Source organism: Chrysochloris asiatica, unplaced genomic scaffold, assembly GCF_000296735.1.
Source record: "Chrysochloris asiatica unplaced genomic scaffold, ChrAsi1.0 scaffold00460, whole genome shotgun sequence".
Classification (NCBI taxonomy): Eukaryota; Metazoa; Chordata; class Mammalia; order Afrosoricida; family Chrysochloridae; genus Chrysochloris; species Chrysochloris asiatica.
Window position 1 is genome coordinate 763,846 of NW_006408978.1, and position 14,353 is coordinate 778,198.

At 41.1% G+C, this 14,353-nt stretch overlaps 1 pseudogene; it reads left to right on the plus strand.

Annotated features, from left to right (window-relative positions):
* Window positions 1-9,115: 9,115 nt before the first annotated feature.
* Window positions 9,116-10,346, plus strand: LOC102834944 (annotated as a pseudogene).
* The last annotated feature ends 4,007 nt before the right edge of the window (window positions 10,347-14,353 follow it).

Here is a 14,353-nt window from a genome sequence, read left to right on the forward strand (position 1 = left end):
TTCTTCCAAGACAGATTTGTTTGTTCTTCTGACAGTCCTTGGTTCCTTCAATGCTTCACCAAATCCATGATTCAAATGCATCAATTCTTCTCTGGTCTTGCTTATTCATTGTTGCAACTTGCTCATCAATTGGTAAGATCAGTCAGAAATATCTGAGAAAAGTCAACAGGGAGGACATCCATTCATAGAACTCAACAAGTCAGCTTTCTCAGAGTCCCTTCTTTGTCCATCCAGCTGCTGTAGGAGCTGAAGACTCAGTGGTCCACGAAGCATCCAGATGGGAAGAGAACAGCTCCACTCAGGTTTTGCTTTGGACATTAAACACATAGTCAGTCCCCAAACATTCAACATTTTGCCAAGGCCAAAAATTGAACTCTGAGCTTTCTCTTCTATGCATATGTTTTAGGATCTATTTTCTTCCTGAGGAAACACCTAATATGCATGATCATTTGATATAGCATAAAAATTGTGATTTTTCTTGGACTCAAACATTTTCCAAAATTATGGTAATTGTCCTGTTTTATGGTGTTGTTGTAAGAAGCTTTGGCAGCTTCTAAAACAATGGTTGCAAGTCGGGCTGTGAATCTCAAGGTCAGCCGTTTGAAACTACTAGAGGGACTGTTAGGTGCCAACTACTCGATGACACTCAACAACAACAACAATGTTGTTATTATTAGGTGCCATAAAGTCAGATTCAACTCATAGTGGCCCTATGTACAACAGAAATAAACACTTCGCGGTCTTTGTCATCCTTCCTATTCTTGCTATGTTTGAGCACATCGTTGCCGCCACTATGTAAATCTATTTGTTACCAGTTCCTGAAGAAGGACATCATGCTTGGTAAAGTAGAGGTTCAGTAAAAAAGAGGATACCCTGAATGACCCTGCTCTATACCTCAAGTGCAAGAATGGTGACTTCATCACATTTTATAGTGACATTTATTTGTGTGCGTGGTAATGCATTATTAACATAATTTATTTCAAGGTTACCCACTGGTAGATTTTTTCCCAATGGTTGATAATATTTCTTATATGGTTATGAGCTTGCTTTTTAAAATTACCACAAATCTCCCTGAATCCAATACTGCTCTATTATTTTGGCTTCCTTTTATCATCTATCAAAAAAAAAAAAAAAAAAAAAAAAAAAAAAAAAAGAGAGAGAGAGAAAGATATTCTCTATCAGAACATTCTATGAATATTGATATTTCTCAAAAGTATGCTCTTATTCTTCAGGACTACTGTAATGAAAATATGGAAAGAGCTTCTTGTTTCTTAGGGGGAAAAAAAAAATCAATGAAAATACCAAGACAAGGTATAATGTCAAGTAAGTCCAATAATCAGACCATTGCTAATGGCTAAAACTTTCATGAGATGGAAAAAATGAAGCTTTATTTCAATTCAGGTTGACTATCAGGGTTGACTGATCTGTAACCAAAGTGAAAATAATCTAGAATTTATTGTGCTTTCTGAAAGGTCAATGAATTAACATTTTACATTAACTCTACCCTTCATCTTGACCCTAAAATAGGGGGGGGGGGGAATGCTATGACATGTTTTACTTGAGATTCATACTGATTGTGAATACAAATAAACAGAAAGCTTAAAACCCCAGTGAGTAGGAACAGCCTTTTCCTTTTGTACTAGGGTCAAGAGAATGAAGGGCACTGTGATAATAATGGGGAATGGGGAGGGCAAGGGGAACCTGGAGAGTGAGAAAGATACCCAAATTAGAAAACGGCAGATGAACTCTAAAGTTCCTATATAAGAATCATCAGACACCAAAAGCTGGACTGGTTTCAGAACAAATGCAGTCCTAAGTCTTGGTTTATATTAAATCACTTTAGGCCTATTTACAGAACTGGCTGCACAAATAGGTTGGAAAAGATGCTTATATTAGAGAATATAGGTACTCAGATGAAATATATTGCCTTTTTGCTTATTGTGGTGGTCCAAATCCTACCATTATTGATTATTCTCTGAAATGCTGAGTTGTTGCATATAGTAAGGGGCTAGGGTACACAGAAGGGGCAACATACACTAAAGGTTGATTAAAACGTCATTGAAATATTTAATAAATACCTCATTGGAGGCCAGGGACCAAACTTCATCTCTCATACTTCAGACATATTGTCAGGAGGGACCAGTCTCTGGAGAAGGATATCATGTTTGGTAAGATGAAGGACAGAGAAAAAGAGGAAGACCCCAAACAAGATGGATTGGGAAAGGAAATTGGCAGCATCAATGAACTCAAACGTGGCAACAATTGTGAGGTTGGCCCAGGACTGGGCAATGTTTTGTTCTGTTGTGCATAGGGTTGCTATGAGTTGGTACCGACTCGATGGCACCTAACAACAACAACTTCAACATATTTGTGCTGAAAGTGGAGGGAGATATAAAATATTGAATTTATTTATCCTTCTTGCAAACATTTACTGAATATCCAGTATGTACCAAACATTGTGGTAGCAGACTGAAAGTTCAAAGTATAAGATATAATACCAACTCCAGAAAGCTTTAACCTTCAGAATTATTTTCTAGTTTCTATATTAAAATTAAAATGGGCAGAGTATATAATCTCTCTCTACCAGTTGTTCCGCAGGAGAAAGATGAGTCTTTCTGCTCCTGTAAACATTTACAGCCTCGGAAACCCTGTACAGGGTCGCTATGAGTCGGAACCAACTCCATGGCACATCACCACTACCACCATTCACTAATTACTTTCTCAAATATTAGCTAAAGAGGCCCATTCCCGCAGTCTCATCCTTCAACCCCTCCCACACACATACATTTGAGTCTGAAGCTAAAACAGAGCAATCATCTCCCAGTATTCCCAATGACCCCCTGCTCACCACATCGGGCCTTTTATCAAGGTTTTCCTCTAAGACAAATGTCTACCTTTGTTACTGAAAGGGAGCTAGGTTTTGTACAGAGATAAAAGTGTGGTGTGCTACTACTTCTTCTCTTCAGAAGCTCCTCCATGTGGATTGTTGTCTCTGTGTTTCATCTGTGTGTTGTCTGTTTTTACATAGTGTGCCCACCACTGCTTTCAATATGGAAGGAATCCTGAAAAAGCTTTCTGAGCAGAGTTCCTCTTCTCATCATTTAGATAGTGAAACCATGAGCCTATCTACCCACCTTTAACCACACAATGAACCAACCATCTAGGCAACAATTTTACGGACAGATGCAGATGAAGGTCCATAAGACAGAGAGATTAATGATGAGTCAAGACTTAATTGATAACGTCCTGATAGACTAGAGGTGATGCACCTTGTTAGGAATGACTGCAGAAGTGTTTATTTCAAAGTCTACATATGGCCTGTTGATGAGCAGTTACTTCACAAATGATCATCCCTTTTCTCTCTTAATTTTTCCCTCCCATACTTCACACACACCTTTACCATGAAGAGGATAGCTTGTAATAACAACGCAAGTTGCGAATCAACCATGAGCATCTAGTACAGTGTAAGTGCCTTATAAATTGTACAGTGGGACCACAAGGTTAAGGAGCTCTGATAGCGAAGTGGTTAAGAGTGGGGCTGCTAATCTCAAGGTCAGGAGTTCAAAACAACCAGTTGTTCCACAGGAGAAAGAGGAGTCTTTCTGATCCTTTAAAGATTTTCTTTAAAGCCTCAGAAACCCCATGCAGGAGTCGCTAGGAGTCAGAACTGACTCCATGGCACATAACCACCACCAGTACCACCACCAAAAGATTAACATGGTTATGAAATTCACAAATAAAGCAGGGGAACCAGGGAAGAGATTTTTACCCTAGAGAGAGGAAATATAACCACTTCAGAGAAACAGTTGTTTCCTTCCAAATAATAGAGTACAGGGTTAGAGACGTACATAAAAATATAAGTACACTCACTCCTCAATTATCAACATGGCTAGGTTTCAATGACCAAGGTGTTATGCCACATTGATTTTATGTGAGAGTTGGAGGCTGCATCTTGTCTTCATTGCTGGTGTCTCTTTCATGTGCTGGAACATCTAGAAATGCTCATTGCATGATGGATCTTTTCCTCCCTACCATGTCTTCCCAACTACCAAGAAGACTGTAGTTGTGGTGATAGTATTTGGGTGGGTGTTGTCTATTGCTCACCTGCTCCCTGAACCCACCCTGAGTGAGGTCCACCCTCAAGGTTCCCTTTCCTTTTCCTGCTTCTCGGTTACCTCCACTGACCTCCTTGGCACTTTTGAGCCCTTGTCATTCTTCCTCCTACATGCCAATGATCTTTTGTTATGCCACCATCCACTGAATCTCTGTGGCTGAACCCAGGTATTAAGGATGATCAGAAAATGGCATCACATGGCCAACTGGCTATTATCCCTCTAGTGACCTGGTCTTTATCAGGTCTTCTAGCATATCATTCAGAGTGGTCAACAGAAGGTGCCCCGGGCTTGCCTCAGCCTAGTGTGAGGCCCAGATCATCAGAGGCAGCATCTGTAGGTTCCAAAGTTATTGTAAAAGTGAAATACTGGTTAACAAGATCGTCAATAAGTGAGTAACTTTAATAATGATAATAAAAATTTAAAAAGAACCATGTGCCATCATACAAAGTTGAATATGACCAGAGACCTGCCACCTAGGTAGCAATTCTGAGTTCTTCTTCAGTCTCCATAACAAAAACCTTGCAATTTTGTCTAGAACAGTCTCTGTTCCTTCTGTGCAAAAGATTCAGTCACAGTTAAAATTAAGATTCACTGAGAACATGTAATTCATTTGCCAATTAGGCAAGATGAACTGTGGGCAAGTGTGGTCCTTTCATTAGGTCATTCTTCCTAAGTCAGTGCAGGGCCTCTAAGGATAGGGATAGTGTGGACCAAGATATGCAAGGATGTGCATGGTAGTGTTAGTTTCTTTTGAATGTGCTTTGACCATGGTGACCCCATTCACACCAAACAGAGTGAAATGGAGTCCAACTCTGTGCCATCTGCATGTTCATTAGTATGTCCTAGTTCTTTGTTGTGGCCACTGTGAACTCTGAATACTTTCTAGGTGAAGGGACTCATCCTTTAGCACCTTACAGGGTTATATTCTGTTGTGACTCATGGGATTTCCATTGGCTAATTTCAGAAGTAGATCCTCAGGCCTTTCTTACTAGTATGCCTTAGTTTGTAAGAACGTGAGCTATCCTGCTGGTGTTTGAAATAGTGTCACCATAGCTTCTGACATCATATCAACATGTAAGCCATCACAACACAAGAAACTGATAGAAGAGAACTGGACAGATACATCAAGACTCTTACAAATGCAGGGCAAGGTGTGGGGACATAAGAAGGAAAGAAGAACATGGAGGATCGGACAATTCTGAACAAAAAGAGCACATTCTCTTAATGGACGTGGAACTAGAAAAATTGGACAGCTGATACTTTATATTGCCACTGAATTTTCTTCTGAGTGTTAGTAAACAATGAATGTTTGAGTAAATTAGGTCAATGAGGGTTAGCCAACTGTTTTGGCATTTGTCTTAATAGGTTCTTTATCAACTTCAATTTTCATCTGGCAAGTATTTCTGTAAGATCCCTGTGGCAGAGATGGCTAACTGCCCTGAGATCTCCTTTTTTTGTGAAGAGTTTTCCAGGAAGTGGCTTCCATTCAGATGCTGCAAGTCCAATCTATCCTACAGCTAGATATGACTACGTGACTGCCAGTGAAGTATAGGAAGAACTGGTGTTCACTATGTATAGGCTTTGTTGTTGCTGTTAAGTGTCATTGAGTTAGTTCCAACTCATAGCAACCCTGAATAGGGTTTCTGATGAGTGACTGCTGAATTTGAATCATCAAATGTGTGGTTCAAAACAACCCCGCAGTCCAGTGCTACAGCACTACACCAGGACTACATTCATAGCTTTGCTGTTGTTGTTGTTGTTAAGTACCATTGAGTCAGTTCTGACTCATAGTGACCCTGTATATATTTCTAAGAAGGGGCTGGTGAGTTTGAGCCACTATCCTTGAGGTTCAAACTGACCTTGTGGTCCAGTGCTTTATTTTCTAGCACCACACCAAGAATCAATAATGCAATGCTCTTCTCACTTCCTTGCCTGCTCGTTGGGTGTTATCACCCAAGATAACCTCCAGATTAAAGGTCAGTAAACCTGTGTCCCATTAACTTTGCTAACTGGACTTTGTGTCAGCAAGAAAACAATCTCTATTTAAAACCATTTGGGGCCTGCATGTGATCTGACTTTGTACATTTTTAAAAATAAAATTTAGTAAGACAGAGCTTCAAAATAGTTATGGAAGTATGGAATGAAAAAATCATGGCATTTGTTGACAAACGTTTTGAAGTCCCCTCATATTGGAAACCCTACACAGGGTCACTAGAAGTCAGAACCAACACAACAGCACTTAACAACAACTGCAGCTAGCACACAATGCAATCCACTTTTATTTCTTCACCATTTGTTAAGAAAATGGGAGGGAAATCTGCCATCTGGGCTTCTAGTATCAGTTTCCCTTCCCAAAGGTTCAACTCAGCTCTTACAGATCTAAAGAGTTAAAAAATAACTTCTGGTGACTTGTAGGCACCTGGTCTTAGATTCTTCTACATTTCCAACCTTCACAATCAGTCCTGACAACAATTATTCACTATTGTACCACAAGAGACCTATCCCCATATCCTTTCATCAGCCCTGCCCAGACAGATTGGATACTGCTCAGTGGAGATTCTACCTTCGTCTGAGCCCTCTGGATTTGGCTCCCTTTTGAAAGCTTGTAAGCCAGTCACTTCTTGCTTTTGTAGATCCCCCATTTTGGGTAGCCAATGTCCAAATTGCCCATCCCTGTCCTTTCCGTGTGTGAAGGGAGTGGGAATGATCTTCGCTGTAAAGAAATGTTCTTTTTGAGCTACTACATCCATATGTGAAGGTCAAGTTCATCAAATTGTAGCAGATTACTCTCTTGTTCCTCTTCTTTCTTCTTCTATTTGAGCTCTGATCATCCAGTCATGGAAGCCAGGTCAAGTGGGTATTATCTGCAAGTGTGGGTGTTCTTGTGCATATGCCCTCTCTTCTTATCATTTGGATGCTTCACTCTCCACTCTAGTCCTCTGTGGCTATGTTACTGACTCTGGGCCCAAGAGTCCCCAGGTCTTGCCACACTGTTGGCCAACCAGGTCTCCATCTGGGTTCACAGGGATCTATTTAACATTGTAGGGCTTGGCTTACAGCTTCATAGCTGTTTTTCCCTCACTTCCTCATATTGGTGACAAATGTGGTCACCAAACAGAGCACATGTCTGCTCGTGTATTCCCATTGAGTTTTAGTATTGGAAGGGGGTTTGCCCTGAGGGGACCCAACCACTTGCCTTGATGTCTCCTGGGCAAGCAACTTGTTTGTTCTTGTAGTAATCAGTCGGACTGCCTATATTGTTTTGTATTTTTCCTGTCGTCTTTCTTTCAAGAAGCATCTTCTGTTCTTCTAGTTGCTCCAGGCTAGTCTGCTTGCCCTTTCAAGTGGAAATTTCCCACCTCAGAAGATTCTTGATGGGCTTCAGGATTCCACCTATGGTCTTATGTATTGCAGAGGCTCCGCAGGTAGTCTCCTTCACTGGGCACGTTGTAGCCCCATTTTAGGTATTCCAGTCAGTTATAGGCAGAAGACAGACTTATCAGCTTTCTATGTTTATATTTCTGGCTATTCCTTTCTCTCCCCCTCAAGTATCTATTTTATAGTAGTATGCCAGGGAAACCAAGATTCAAAAGACAGCCAGGGATCTTAACATTATTTCCCCCCTTTTTGCCCATTCCATCCATGTCTCAATCCTTGTATCCCAGAGCCATGTTGTTCCAAGGTTGTGCATACATCATTATCTGATAGTTTTTGAAATAGGATCCTAACAAACTCAGCAATGTGTGATGAGATCTGATTACTAACAGAAAACTAGGAGCTCATTTTTAAGAAGACACTGACTATAATAGGTATTTCCTAACAATCATTCACAGAAGCTGGTTGTTTATGTTGCTGTTGTTAAGTGCCATCGATCAGTTCCTACTCATAACAATCTTGCATAGGGTTCCCAAGGACCAGCTGTAGGTTTGAACTGCCAACCTTGCAGATACAAGTCCAGTGCTTATCTCACACCATTACTTCCACAGAAGGTGGTGATATTCATGATAAAATTATACAACAATTACAATGGGATTCTGTGGTGTAATGAATTATCTAATGTCTCTCTGAGCCATAGTCTGTAATACTCATTAAACAACATTTTTGCCCTGCTGGGTCTGGGTAAAAGAAGGTAGGAGAAGATAACATGGTTTAGTTGTAGGTGTTTTCAGAGTTCATTGCAATTGTAAAAAGTTGAAATTCTAGCATGGATTTAAAATGAGCTATCTCGGAAGTACGAAGGGGGTCTCACTGCTATCAAAGAAGAAGACACAGGAGTCAAATATGTCCTTCAGATCCCAAGATCTGTGCACTGAACCTCCTTGACCCAGGGTCAGAAAGCTGTGATACTGGAGTGTTGGCAGAGAAGCAGCAAAACCAAGAACCAAAGCACAAGATAGAATAGTGGGCATCAAAACCCACAGAGAAAGTAGAGCTGAGTGACTTTGGGAAGAAGTTGCTTGTTGAGTGGGCTATCTCCAGGCACTTAAATGGGGGAACTAGGTTTGCTGGTCCATGGAGTTGGACCTTGGTTCCCTTAGGCTGAGACTTATAGTAGGTGTGCCCCGTGGGCATCTATCTGTCAGTAACTGACTAGAACAGCTGTGCCCTGAGCATCTTCTGATCCTGTACTCTAATCTGCCAATTTCCCTAATCAATCCCATAATTGTTAGCATGCTGTGTGAGTTCTGTGGGGTCATTGCAGTGGATTATTGAACTCAGATGAGGAGTGGAGACAGGAAGAATGGCTGGTGCTACATATTGGTGCAGATTTTAAGACAAACAAGGAATTCCTTTTGAGTGGTGTCAAGAGTTAATGCACTTTATTAACTAACCTAAAGTTTGGAGTCTTGAACCCACCCAGAGGTTCTTCAGAAGAAAAGCTTGGTGATCTAATTCCATATAATGAGCTACTGAAAACGCTAGGGAGGGCTAGACTTTACAGAGTAGTAGCTCTGGGTATAGGGTAAAGCTCTCGGCAGATTCTGGTGTTCTCACTATATATGGCGTCTCCATCCGTCTTTGTCGAGTTTCTGCAGTCCCAGCCTGTCATTGTGGTTAAACTCACCTCCGACTTTCGGGAGGATCCGGACCCCCGCAAGATCAACCTGGGAGTGGGAGTGGAAGCGTATCACACGGACGATTGTCAGCGGGTGGTAAGGAAGGTGCAGCAGCGGGATGCTAATGACAACAGCCTAAACCACGAATACTTGCCGATCCTGGGCCTAGCAGACTTTCGGACTCATACCTCCTGCCTTGTCCTGGAGGCGGACTGTCCAGCTCTCAAGGAGAAGCAGGTAGGAGCTGTGCAGTCTTTGGGGGGACCAGGTGCACTTCACATTAAAGCCGAGTTCTTAGCTCGCTGGTACAATGGGACAAACAATAAGGACACACCTGTCTACGTATCCTGCCAACCTGGGAGAATCCTAACAGTGTGTTTTCTGCTGCTGGCTTTAAAGCATTCGATCCTATCACTACTGGGATACCGAGAAGAGAGGACTTCACCTCAAGGGTTTTCTGAATGATCTGGAGAATGCTTCTGAGTTTTCCATCTTTGTCCTCCATGCCTGTGCACACAACCCAATGGGGACCGACCCAACTCAGGAGCAGTGGAAGCAGCTTGCCACCATCATGAAGCGCCAGTTTCTGTTCCCTTTCTTTGACTCAGCCTATCAGGACTTTGCATCTGGAGACCTTAAGAGAGACGCCTGGGTCATTCGCTGTTCTGTGTCTGAAGGCTTTGAGCTCTTCGTGCAGTCTTTCTCCAAGACCTTCCGGCTTTACAGTGAACGAGTGGGGAATCTGAGTGTGGTGGGAAAAGAAGCAGATAGCATCCTGCAGGTCCTTTCCCAGTTGGAGAAGGTTATGCGGATTACTTGGTCCAACTCTCCCGCTCAGGGAGCACGGATTGTGGCGTGCACCCTTTCCAACCCTGTGCTCTTTAAGGACTGGACAGGTAACGAGAAAACAATGGCTGACCGGATTCTCGCCATGAGATCTGAACTCAGAACATGATTAGAAGCTCTCAAGACCCCTGGCACCTGGAATCACATCACTGAGCAAATTGGGATGTTCAGTTTCACCGGGATAAACCCTAAGCATTTTAATTATATGATCAACAATAAACACATCTATCTGCTGCCAAGTGGTCAGATCAACATGTATGGCCTAACCACCAAAAATCTAGATTATGTGGTCACCTCTATCCATGAAGCTGTCACCAAAATCCAGTGAATAACCACCATCCAAACCAGCGGCCACCAAGGCGGTTCTCCATCACCTGTGTTCCCTGCGTGGGTAAACCCAGTTGCATTCCTCCTCACATAGTAGAGACTGCCGAAGGGCTGGTATAATAGACGCTGCCGAAAGCCCCACTGGAAGCACACATCCCTGAAGGGCCAGGGGGCCTGGGATTAGAGCCTTTATAGAGGCCAGAGCAAGCTAAATTTTTTACTTAATGAAGGATAAAGTATTTTGATTATGAGATGTAGCTACCTTCTCCCTCTCCCTAGAAGCAGGAATATTGTCTGTATTGCTCATGTGAACCTCCTGCTCTTTGTCTGAAGTCTAACCCCAAAGATTTAGTTGTTTTGAAGTAGCCAAGTGTGATTGTGGGTGATAGCCATGTCTTTAAAAGTTGTCATCTTGATCCAGATTGTTTGTTTCCCTGTCCTTTTTGCACATGGTTGTGTCCCTAGACCTAAGCCTGAGTTCTTTGTAGTGACTGCAACAAGGAATGTATTTACATCGGCATGCACTCACACACCATAAAATAATTAAAGTATCGCGAGACAGTTTTCAACCATGTTATGTGCAGTGCCTTCGGACATATTCTGGTCCATTCTATTCTATTAAGTTCTATTTCACTAAAAATAAAATAAAAATGCTGATCAAGGGAAAAAAAAAAAAAACAACAACAATGAAATACGCTAGGGAGTAGAGTTCTAGTCTGCCACACGTGGGGTTGCTGTGAGTTGCCGTCAATGTCATTGCAAATGGTTTTAAGACAAACATACAAATGATGTAGAGATTGTTTTGTTTTGTTTTGATTTTATCTCCTCCCTCTTCCAAGCTTTAAAGAAACAACAAAGCAGGGCAAAAATGGCTTACACATTTGTCTGAATGCTCTTTTTTAACAGTATGGGTCACAGTACAAGTGGGAATAATTATGGGGGAAAAGAAAAGGTTTTATTCAATAGGTATCTACAGAGAAAAGGTATATCACCAAAACACATTTCTGCCAGCCACAGCATGTTTTCTGATCATGAGCTTTGAAATATATTTAACAGAAGATTTTGAAATCATTAATTTCACAGTGACTTAGTGACAGTGTTCAGTCCCATAGAATAAATGTAAGCTAAGAGACAGAAAAAATGCTCAAGTCAAGAAGAAATTGGATAAGACCCTGCTGCAGTTCTATTTCTGCTGGCTAATTATAAACTGATTTAAGGAAATGATGAGATTAAGAGTCAGAAATTGAGAGGTCATCTAATCCAACAGCAGAACAGAAGTCACTCCTTGAATCTGAGCTGGTTTGAGATCTGTTTTCACAGATATGTTTTCATAGCTAAATGAAATAAATTAGGAAAATGAGTAAGCTCAGTAATAAAGTATTCAACATCAATTCTTGTCCTTATTATACATGAAATAATACATTTTTAAAAGTTTTTGTTTCATGTGTAATAAGATTGGGATATTATATAGTAGGTTAATGCTCCAGACTGCAAAGTCATTTGTACTGCAAGGTTGACAGTTCAAGCTCATCAGCTGCTCCTTGGAAACCCTATACAGCATCGCTATGGATCTGAACTAACTCGATGGCACTTACCAACAACAACATTATACGCGATGTCCTAACTGCCTCACTAATATTCGAATTGAGTATTAGAATTGAAAGGGTACTTCAAAGTGGTTCAGTTTGTTCACATCATTGTGAAGATGAAGGATTCGAGTTGCAGGAAAACTTCAAATATAAGAATCAACACAACTCCAACTCTAATAAGGAGATCAAAATGATTCCAGATGTCTACATTCTCTAAGTTGCTGTCCCATTCCATCTCGGACGTTGGCTATAGCGCTCTTCCCTCTCTGGTCTGGATTTCAGCAATTCCCTGCGATATCTCACAGAAATCACAATCTGTATTTACAGTTCAGTGGTTCTTGAGAAACAAGGAACTACTTAGGATCAGGAGAAAAGATTACAAGGAAGCATGGAAGCAGAATCTTCCTTCTCCAGTGCAGGACAGCTCTCTCAGGTCCACTACAGGATGCAGCTCCTGGAAGACAGACTCTTCTCATCTTTTCTAGGAGAGGCTCTTCTTGGCCCTGCCTTCTGTAACCTTTGACTCTGTTACTAGGTTTCTCCAGACCTCTTGCTGTCTTCAGTGTTACAGCCTTTGAGTCATGTGGCAGCTCTTTTAGGAGGTCCCTTGATTCTGGGCCCCTTTCTCTCTCCTCTCTCTGTGACTTCTTCCAGATGCTTCTCTTCTTGCTTCATAATGTCTCCAAAACCTTTACGAGGTTTACTGCGTATATATATGATTTCTTGTCCATTTGAAGGCAAGCCCACCCCTTCCAGGCTGGAGCCATAAATTGGCCAATCCCTTCTTGGCAATTCACAGATACTTAATTTGTATATTAAGCTATCATCACCTCATTTTAATAGACTTGATTCCTATAAGATATATACAAATCACATGGGGGGGGGGCTGTAGTCCAAGATTAGGGGAAAAAACATCAAACTGAGCTGTTTACAGATTACCTAGGACATGCCAATCAACCCCAACAAAAGTAACAAACCCTCTTGAGTAAAAAAAGAGGCTTAAGAGAATAATATCTCAAGTTGTTTTTCAAGGAACCAAGGTAAAAGGCCACACAAAGAAACTCATTTCGCAGGTGAGTCAGTTCCAATTCATAGCAACCTTATGTATCACAGAACAAAACACTTCCAAGGCCTGTACCATCCTTTCAATCATTGCTAAGTTTGAGCCCATTGTTACTCCTGAGTCAATGCATCTCATTGAGGGGCCTGCTCTATGTGGCTAACCTACTTTGTCAAGCTTAATACCCTTCTCTAGCGACTGGTTCCTCCTGATAACATGTCTGAAATACCAGAGACAAATTCATGCTATCCTCACTTCTAAGGAGTATTCTCACTGTACTTCTTTCAATACATCTTTGCTTTTCTAGCAATTCTTGCTAAACAAATATTCTTCACCCCTACTATGAATCAAATGAACCAATTCTTTTTTTTAATTTTCCTTATTTATTGTCCATCTTTCATATGCATATGAGGGTATTGAAAATACAATGGCTTGGATCAGGCCCACCTTAGTCTTCAAAATGATGTACTCTTTAACACTTTATAGAGATATTTTGCAGCAGATTTGCCCAATGCAACAGGTTATTTGATTTCCTAACTGCTGCTTCCATGAGCATTGATTGTGGATCCAAGCAAAATTCAATTTCTGACAACTTTATATTTTCTCAGTTTATTATGAGGTTGGAGTTCTGGGGTGCACTGTGGGATCAGCACTGGACTGCTGACTTCAAGGTTGGAGGTTCAAACATACCAGTGTACAGGTTTGCTATGAATCGGAAAAGATTTAATGACAGTTAACAACAACAGTTGTGATGTTGCTCCAAAAACCCCAGTTGTGAGGATTTTCATTTTCTTCCTGTTGGTGTGTAATCCATCTTAAAGGCTGTCGTCTTTGACCTCCATCAGTAAGCGCTTCCAGTCTTCTTCACTTTCTATAAGCAAGGTTATCTTAATGAGTCTTCCTTCAATCCTGATGCCACATTCTTCTTCATATGTAGCGTATAAATATGGTGAAAGGATACAACCCTGACCCTCAACTTTCCTGATTTTAAACTAGGCAGTATGTCCTTGTTCTGTTCAAACAGAAGAGGTTCTGCATGAGCAAAATTAAGTGTTTTAGAATTTACATTCTTCACAATGTTTCCCTTAATTTGTTATAATCCATACAATTGAATGTCTTTGAATAGTAAATATAACACAGGCTGTATTTCTGTTATTTGTACTTTCAGCCAAATCCATCTAATATCAGCAATGATATCTTTCATTCCAGGGCCTCTTCTGAATCCAGTTGAAATTACTAGCACCAAAAGTGAATTGATATTTTCAAAAGCCAGTGTTTGTGTGTGCCACTGAGTCAATTTCCACTCCTAGCCACCAACTAGAACACAGTAGAAGTACCCCATAAGGTTTCCAAGCCTAT